This window comes from Castor canadensis, chromosome 11 (genome assembly GCF_047511655.1).
Source record: "Castor canadensis chromosome 11, mCasCan1.hap1v2, whole genome shotgun sequence".
NCBI classification, from domain to species: Eukaryota; Metazoa; Chordata; class Mammalia; order Rodentia; family Castoridae; genus Castor; species Castor canadensis.
In genome coordinates, this window is record NC_133396.1 from 100,166,277 (window position 1) to 100,176,502 (window position 10,226).

The window sequence follows — 10,226 nt, forward strand, 5'->3', positions numbered from 1 at the left end:
TTCTCCCCAGGAATAATTCCCATCCCATTTCCAACTTCTCATGCTTCTTCCTTCTCATGGTCTCATGGTGTAGGCTAATATAGTATAGTGAAAAGAACTCTAGGCTCACAAGACACATTCGTATATTCAACAAATATCCAATGATCTTGAATGGTTTGCTTAACCATCCGGCTCTGCTTTTACATAAGTGAAAATTCAGAATCCCTCTTTTCCACAAACTGAATTCTAAAACATCCCAGCTACTCACTGACTGTGTGATCCAGGATAATCACTTAACTTTGGTAAACTTGTTTATGCATTTATAAATAACAGAGACTGTGATGCATTATCCTGTCCAGGGTTTTTGTGGGAATCAAATGTGATCCTGTGTATAGAAAACTTTGTAAGCTACAAGTTGATATACTACTAAGATACTGAGGGTCAGTTTCCAGTTCTTGCATAAAGGAGTACAATTTGTAAACTAGTTTCTAAACAAATCTCAATCATCTCGCTACAAATATGTACACATAGAACTTGGTTTTGTTGGTACACTATTTTAGATATAACATTAGTGCCTTCTCAGCCAGTTTGTTGATATGTCAATTTAGGTACATCATTAATATACTTGATAAGATATTAGGAAAACATATGTTCCATTTTTATCTCATACCATATACAAAAATAAATTCTAAATGTAAAAATCAATAAGTGTCAAAAAAAGAAAAAGAAAGAAGAACTGGGAGAGTGATTCAAGTGGTAAGAGTACCTGCGTAGCAAGTGTGAAGCCCTGAGACCAAACCTTAGTATTGCCAAAAAAAGAAAAGAAAAGAAATATGAATATTTGTTTAACCTCCAAATGGGAAAGGCCTTTAAGCAAGGCAGAAAATCTTGAAATTACACAGGAATTAGTTAAAATCTTTAGCCTCTTTAATGGCAGAATATATTATTCTCAAGGTTTCAAATACTATTTCCCCGGGCTGGCCTTGAACCACAATCCTCCTGATCTCAGCTTCCCAAGTAGCTAAGATTCAGGTGTGAGCCACCAGCACCTAGCTAGATAGCAAAACTTCTTGAACATGTGTAATGCATCTCTCTAATACCTCCTATTCTCCCTTTAACCCTCTCCAACCATGCCTCTATCCCCATCACTCCACTAAAACTGTGCTTGTCAAAGGGCATTCATGATGTCCATGTTGCCAAATTCAGTGGTCACTTTCTCATCCTCCCTGCAGTATTCAATATTATCAGTATTGAATTAGAAGCACTCAATATTACTTCTTCTTTCTGGCAATATTTTATCTCTGGGCTCCCTTGAAACACATGATCCTGTTTTTTCTACTACCTATTTGATAAATGCATGAATTGACTTTAAAGCAGAGATTCAACAACCTGGAAGATATCTTTTGTTTGTCCTATACAATGTGTGCATATTCAAATTAATGTCACAATTGTCATTGGGTTGCAATTATCTGGAACTCAATATTGTTTTCCCCCTTAGATGGAGCTTTCACTCCTTTCATTTTCTTACCTGCCTGACTACTCTGAACATACGAATTTGCTATCCTGTTTTAAGACATCTAAGAAGCCAGGTTTCAGTGGCTCACACCTGTCATCCCAGCTACCCAGGAGGCTGAAATCAGAAGACAGCTGTTCCAGGCCAACCTGGGCAAAAAGTGAGACCATACTTCAAAAATAACCAGAGAAAAAAGGGATGGAGGTGTAGCTCAAGAGGTAGATTGCCTGCCTAGCAAGTATAAACCCCTGACTTCAAACCTCAGTGCCACCACTACCACCACCCAAAAATTGAAGAAATTGTTAGACAAAAATTCATGTGTGAGGTTGGAGAAGGGAAGGCATGATCAGATTACACACAGAGAGCTTTTCAAATTTCCTTAAATAGGCCGAAAGTCATTGTACCCATCTCTGACTATTTGGTGGGGTAGTCTCACCAAATATTCTGTTAAAGACTAAACTGTGAATTTAGCTTCCAACAAATTGTATAACAATATAAAGATGGAGAGAAAGAGGAATAAAATGGTTAACATAGATAACTGAACACATCTATAACAAGCAAAAAGAAAACATGCCAACTTACTATAGTGCTCATTTCTGTAATTGGTCAAAAAGCCACAATTGACATTTATGGACTTCTACTATCCACTTTTATTTCTCTGCTCTCAGCCAGAACCTCAGTCAGGATTCTTTACCTTTATGGAATGATCCAAACTTCCATTTCTGACTCAAGGTCAGAGTTCTCAATTGTTCTGCCATGTTTTATTTGCTATATTTTTCTATTAACCTTTACTGTTTGGTACAGAAGTACTAAGTAACACCTCCAGAGAATCTCCTTGGTTCCAGAAATAGCTTTCCTCAGCCCCGCTGTGTAACAGTAACCCAATTTCTCCAAGATGATCAGGATCAAACACACTAGCCAATGGAGAAAACATTTTTTCCCTCTTTATTCAGTGGTACATGGAGATCCAAATGACCAGGTGGCAATCCCATCTTCCAAGTCAACGAAACCACTGTTGTGTTCACCAGTGGAAGAAATCTCCCTTTGGGGGCTCAGTTCTCTAAACCAGCAAAGCTGGCTAATGGGAAGCAAAAATTCTGTGAGTGGGTATTAGGTATACCAGTGAAAGAGGAACACTCTTTAATGGCCTCTCATCCAAAGCACATATTGCTGCTGGTGGAGTGGCTCCAGCTGTAGAGCACCTGCCTGACAAGCATGAGGCCCTGAGTTCAAACCCTAGCACCAGAGAGAGAGAGAAAGCATGTACTGCATCTTATAAGATAGTTCTCCATTCATTCCAGATATTGTCTTCCATCTGTTGCTGTGGGTTTTCAGTAAACCAGTTCAAGTATCAAATAGGCATCTGCTTCCAAGTGATGGGGAATGTGTTAAGTTCATTTAATTCCATAAGTATGAGCCAACCCTGTACTTCCTTTGCTGTGAAAGAAATTCTTTGCTTAGACACAATGCTATGGGGAATACCACAGCTATGGATGAGGCATTTTGTGAATCCTAACTAACCATCCAGTGGTTTAGTCTATCACTGCCTCACAATTCAGATGCCATCACAACTGGGGACACTATCCTTTTTTGCTACAAAGCCCTTCCCTTGGGCTGAAGATGGAGCTCAGTAGTAGACAACTTACCTAACAAGCACAAGGCCCTGGGTTTGATCTCCAGCATGCAAAACACCAAAAACCAAACCAAAACAAAAGACTTTCCCTTCTAGGCATTGTGTGCCAGCTGATCCCAGACCTCCCCTTCGCCGCCTCCCCCCCCAATCTGTCCTGCAGTAGCATCATGGGTGTTCAGCCTCCGAGACTTAGAAGTTGGCAGTGAGGTTTGGGGGACTCTTTAGAATAGGATTGGGAGCAGGAGATAGACAGTCTTCTTGAATCTTCAGGCTTTGCTTGTCATGACTTTCTTTTTCTTTGTTTTCTTTAGGTTTTTGAGACAGGGTCTCTCTGTGTAGGCCAGACTGGCCTTGAACTGGCTCTTCTTCTACTTTTATCTCCTGTGGCATGGCTTTCTAACACCTAGGGCAATAGTTCCTTACTCTCTCAGAACTGGTGCCCTTTTACTATCTTGAAATGAAATTCATGTGTAATATAATCTATATATTTAATTTCAAAGAGTAAATATGATACTCTGTATTATTGTAGAAATAAAAGACTAATTTGTAATAAAATTATAAGTATTTTAATATGCAGTATTAAAGCATGACTCTACTGGAAGCATATAATGTAGAAGCCAGAGCCTGAAACCTTTACATGGAATCATTTTCATGTACTTTCATGAACATTCAGCAGCAGCAAAAGTAAATTAATAAGGACATAGGTATCAGTAACTCAAATACCTCGAGCAGTGTTGTCATTGATGACATGAATTTCTGAAAAAGTAAACAACTCAATAAAATTCCAAACAGATTATAAAGTTCCTTCACTGTATACATTAGTCTCATTTCTGGGAAATCCAAGGCCTAAAGTGGCACAAAAATACTTTGCATTTAAAATGGAGTTAGGTCATATGCTCTCTCAGATAATAATGGGCTTCTCACCTACATTAATATCCATGACTTTTAAGAAATCAAGACTCTGCTGCACTGTGTGAATTTTCTACTGTGCATTTTGCAACTTTGTGTCAAAGATGATTAGTATTTCACTTTACCTTAGGAACTGAGTCCTATCTTATTTACTTGAGAGAAGTATTTCTTGTGTGCCCCTCACATGTCAGATACTTTGATAGCTCTAGAGATGGTCGAGGCCTAGCCTTTATCATTAAGTAGTTCAAATTCAATTTAAAAAGGATACTCCTGTACCCCCATGCTCAGATCAACACTGTCCACCATGGTGAAAGATGGAAGCAACTCAAATGCCCATTGATGAATGACTGGGCAAACAAAATGTAATACATACATACAGTACACTATTCAGCCTTTAAAAAGGAAGGAAATTCTGACACAAGCTATTAAAAGGATGAACCTTTGACATTATACTAAGTGATGTAAACCACAAATGACAAAATGACAAAAACTGTATGATTCTACTTATATGAGGTATATGGAGAAATTGAATTCATAGAAACAGACAGCAGAATGCTAATTGTTAGGGGCTGAATATGGGAGGAGGAAATGGGAAATTGTTAATGGTGTAGTTTCATTTTTGCAAGATGAGAAGTTTCTGGAGATTTCACAATTGTAAAGATGATAAACTTTGTGTTATGTATATTTTATTTCAATTACAAAAACAAACAAACAGATGTACCCCTCACCTTAGTCCATTTGTGTACTGTATAACAAAATGCCCAAGACTGGTTAATTTATAAACAATAAAAATTTATTTCTTTTTTAAAAAAAAGAAATCAAGACTCTTTTTTGGTAGTTCTAGGGTTTTAACACAGGGCCTCATGTTTGCTAGGCAAGCGCACTACCACTTGAGCCACTCCACCAGCTCCATGACTTTTTTTGGTGGGACTGGGGTTTGAACTCAGGGCTTCATGCTTGCAAAGCAGATGCTATTCCATGACTTTTAAAGTCATTTGAACGTGGCACAATCCTCTCATACTATCCTGGTTATTGAAGTATTGTCTAGGATCCTTCATTCCTGGACAGTAACTACAAGGAGCCTCCACCGCCACCAATGCCACCACTACACAAAAACAAAAACAAACACAAAAGCATTGTGACAACCAAAACAACAAAAAAGTAGATTCCCAAAACACCCCCTAGAGGGCAGTATGTCCTCCTGTTGAGAACTGATTTAGAGGAACATATATGGCCTGGGTCCTTCCAAGAGTTAGAGAAGGGATTAACTTCAGTTCAGGACACCCATACCTTTCACTGTTGATGCTGCTTTCTGCCTACACATCAGCCCAATGTCCCAAGTTCTGAGCCCCACTACTCTAGAGTATTTCATTTTCTGGCACATGTTTCCTGGAGCATCACTGGAGAGGCAGATGGGCAAGGATGTCAAAGCACTGATATAATTCTGGGAAGAGTCTGTTAGAGCAATCAGGCAAAGGCAGAATATGGTCCTCCCCGGAAGGGAGAGGGTCCAGATCTTACCTGTTTGGGCTATATGGGACCAAGTAGATATGCCTGCTCTCTCTGCCCTCTAAGCTAAGTCAAACAACATCCTTGACAGTCAATCTGGCTCTCCTTCAATTATCCAGTCTCTTATCAATGTGGTATAAAAAGCATAGATTCTAAAGTCAGACTGCCTGAGTTCTGGTCCTAGTTCAACTACTCACTTGCAGAAACAGGCACTGCTAGTACTATGTATGCCACAGAGTTGTAAGAATTAAAAGTTACTGTATGCAAAAGTGCTTAGAACAAGACCTGGCACACAGCACTTTACAAATTTTAGCTATTACTATGATCACCAATTATGTCCTACAGGTAGCATGAAGGTAGAGAATCACCTCAGGGAATGAGTATCCCTGAGGATCCTAATGATGAAGAAGCCTAAGTTGACAAAGGAATGCTCTCAGGTGACCTAGCAAGAATGGCTCCTCTTGCTTCGCTCTTGAAAATCTAGGTGATTGGTGAATTAGGAAGGCCTATGATGGTGATGATATTGGTGATGATGATTTGATTGTGTGAAAATAAAAGGAATATCACAATGAAAACAACATTGGAAAATATTTGCAAAGTGGAGTCAGGAAGCTGTTAAAGGAAGAGGAGTTCTCAAGCTGGTGCCTAGGAATGTGAACTTTTTTTTTTAGGAAGGCATCTGGGATGATCAGATAAGTGCAATGTGTCCAGAGACTCAAGGTGTGCATTAAGAGATTCTTATATTCTTATATTCTTATATTCTGAACACTTTTTACTACACATATACATTTTTTTCTTTATCTTCCATTGGTCACATTGCTCCTGTTCTTTCTCAACACTCAACAGAATTTTCCTACAAAGAAATTTTCACTGCTTTGCAATAAATCAGCATGCTTGTGTATATAAACTCCCACTTTCCCTGCCTCTTTCAAAACACTTAATCAATGCTATCTGGATCTATCTCCCTAACTGCATTTCCTAAGACCCCTGAATAAAATTCTTTTACTTTTCCGTTCTCAGAGCTTGAATTGATTAACAATCATGATGATGAATAAGCACTAAGGGAAGACTAGAAGGCTGAGAGGAACGAAGGACCTCAATACCATCCTAACCTGATGACTGCAAGAGACAAATAGCCAAGGAGGAATGAGCCAAGACAACACTGTTTTGTGAACAAGATAATTGTCTGCATATCTGTAGACTGTGATTCTCTGCTTTTGTAGTTCTGGAGTCAGAGCTGTCACTTGAACATCAGAAAAAAAGGCATCAGTGATATTCAACTTAATATAAAAAGAAAACTACTTAATCCCCAAACTCTTAGTTTCTAGAGGCATAGACAGCAGAGAGACTACATCTGGAGAGATGATGAAGGACAGGAAGACAGAAACTCACTGGAAAGTGAGTCCAGTGAGCGCTGGTTCTCAGACACTGAGTACAGCAGGGATGAGGAAGCTGCCTGGAGCCACTCCGACTGCAAACAGTTCCAGAAATAAGGAAAACTAAGCAAGGGCAAGAGTTGTAGAGAAACAAAGAAGTGGGAAAAAATGGCAGCTCCCCAAAAGGAGCAAGAGGAAACTATGGAAGAGATGGAAGTGGAAGAAGTGGTTTTACATTGCGGCAAGATCAGCATGAAGTCAATAGTGCTCCCCAGCAACAACACCAAGGCTCTGAAAGTAGGAGTGGGACAGAAAGCAGAATCCTTGCCCTTTGGCTGCCTGAATTCCCACCCCCAAAATACCCTCATCTCCAACTTTGGGCTTTGGGAATATATTATCCCTTGCTTAGATCTCTAGAACTCTTCCACCTTGGTCAGGACTATAGTCCCAGCTGTGTCACCCTTATGCAACTGAAAAAGCACCAAAACAGAAATGAGTGGTATGAGTGTGACACTGTGAGATAGTAAGATAAATATGTTTGATTTTTATCCTTAGGTCCTGGCACAGAGATCTTAGAACCCTTGGAATTTCCTGAGTGATAAGGGTGAGGGAAATATCTTTTTTTTATTCATAATAAGCCCCTTTCAACTATACTGGAGTTTATACTCACAAGATGTCTCTGGGAGAATAGGAAGCTGCCAGAGAACTCAATCTTCTGATATGAGGATTGAAACTTTCAGCCCCACTCTGATCTCCAGGAAGGGGAGAGGGGCTGGAGACTGATTGAAACACCAACGGTCAGAGATTTAATCAGTCATGCTTATGTAATGAAGCCATGTTCAGGGTTCAGAGAGCTTTCAGATTGTTGAGCTAGGGCTCCAAGCACCCCCATCCCCATACATTGCTCTACATATTTCTTTCCTTTGGCTGTTCCTGAGCTGTATCCTTTATAATAAACCAAAAATAGAAAATTAAGCATTTTCCTGAGTTCTATAAGTCATTCTAGCAAATTGTCAAACAGGAAGAAGGGGTTAAGGAACTTCCTAATTTACAGGTGGCTGGCCAGAAGTACAGATCACAAACTGGGTCTTACAAATGGCATTAATAACTCCAGGTAGTTAGTGTCATAATTGAATTGTAGACGAGGGTCTCTGGAGAGTTGGAGAATTGCGTAATGTGAGGGGAAAACTCATACATTTGGTGTCAGAAGTGTTGAGTATAACTTTTTTTTTCTTTTAGTTTTCTTTTTTCTATTTTTTTGGTGGTACTGGGGTTTGAACTCAGGAATTCACACTTACTAGGTAGGTGCTCTACCACTTGAGTCACTCCACCACCACTTTTTATGTTGGGTATTTTTGAGATAGGGTCTTGCTAACTATTTGCCTAGGCTGGCTTCTAACCATGATCTTCCTTATCTCTGCCTCCTGAGTAGCTACGATTACAGGTGTGAGCCACCAGCACCCGGCTTCTTTTGGCTTTCTTCCTCCACTATTTCTTTTGCCTATCTCTTCTGCTAAGCCATTTACAACAGCATTCACCAATGCACCCAAAGACTTACAGTTTTTTGTTCCACAAAATAAAGTACTCAAGAAAAACTCAGTGATTAGTACTCAAGGATCATTTCTTTAGCAGCATGTACTAAAGGGACAGAGAAGAGAAGCAGGATTCTGGAGCCTCAAGAAGGAGCTCTCAAGGAGCTGACCTCAAGGAAGAGTTTCAGGTATGCTAGAAAGAAGAGGCTCAATGCAAGTGTCCATGACTGAAATAAGCAATGTGGCAGAGAGAAATCAGATGTTAGAAACTTTATTGAGAACTACCATTGGTTCAGCAAATGATGCCTAAGTCTCTCTTCCTTGTCAGAACTATCTTTCCTAAAGCAGTGATTATGTGTTTGCTACTATGTCCTTCATTAAAATATGTATGAGGACAAGAATAGCACTTTAAGGAGTAAGAGATGGTGAAGGAAAAGTCACTTCAGCAATAGGTTCCAGATCAGCGTGACAAAAAACAAATCCAAGCTGGAGGAGCGCTGATGACAGAGAATTCCACCACTGCCTTGGCACCAGCCAACTCTCAAAAGCCCACATCACCAGGATCAGATAGCACTGCCTGGCCTCAGCATCCATAGGGGCAGACCAAGGTACAGCTCCAGTCAATTCTCATCTCATCCATGGAACAAGGGAACAGGAAATACTCTTATTTTACCAGGACACACACCAGGTATGGCAGTGAGATTATTCTTTTATTTACTTGTGAGGCTGAGAAGGCTACCTTCATTACTATATTACACTCTCAACAGACTCCAAGGAAGTAAAACTTCTTTCTTTTCTCTAGCACCAGGAAGAGGTACTTACTTTAACAATAGGCCTTTTTCATGAATTACTGCTTGATTCTCTTAGTATCCCATAACCTGGGCTTGCTTGTCAGTAATAAACTTTGGGATACAGGCTGCCTTTCAGTGATATTATCCCTTGTTTCTTATTCATGGCTGCTGCATGGTTTTGATTTCTATATTTGTGTGTGCGTGTGTGCGCGTCTGTGTGTGTGTGTGTATCTGTGTATTACTGGGGATTGAACCCAGAGCCTTGAACCTAGCAAGCACTTTACCTGTTGAGCCATGCCCTTTTGTACTTTACCTTTGAGACAGGGTCTGACTTTGTCTAGGCTGGGCTCAAATTTGCAATCCTCCCACCTCTGTCTCTCAAGTAGGTGGGATTACAGGTGTGAACCACCATGCCCAACTTGATTTCTATATTCTTGAATCAAGAAAGGAAGAGTAAATACTAAGAAGTAAGGGGAAATCATAAACAAAAAGTAGAAGAGTAGTGTTCAGGGAACGGAAGTTATTATTTAAAGGGTATAGAGTTTCAGTTTTACAAGATGAAAAGGATGGTGATGGTGTAGCCATCACCATGGAGATAGTGATGATGGTTACACATCACTTGTGTTTTGTAATACCACTGAACTGTATAGTTTAAAATCTTCAAGATGATTATTTTTATATTATGTATATTTTGCCATAGTAAAAATTTGATGCCTGTAATCCCAGCACTTAGGAGGGTGAGGCAGGAGGATCACAAATTCCAGGCCAGCTTGCACTACATACTGAGACCCTATCTCAAAAAAAAAAATTTTTTTTTGTTTTGGAAAATAAAAGTGCAGAGAGTGGCAAGGGTAGATATTCTTTGCTCGGTCATCAATCATTTGCATTCTGTTTCAAAATACAGAGATCAATTTTCAGTAATGCAAGCTCACTTGAAAGCCATGTTTTAATTCAACTTGTGGTTTAAAATCTTCAGTGCAACAG

The 10,226-nt window shown here is 39.6% G+C and overlaps 1 protein-coding gene across 1 annotated transcript in view; it reads left to right on the plus strand.

Annotated features, from left to right (window-relative positions):
* Positions 1-10,226, plus strand: part of Apoa2 (apolipoprotein A2) — a 450,260-nt gene that overhangs the window by 394,090 nt on the left and 45,944 nt on the right. The window lies entirely within an intron of this gene.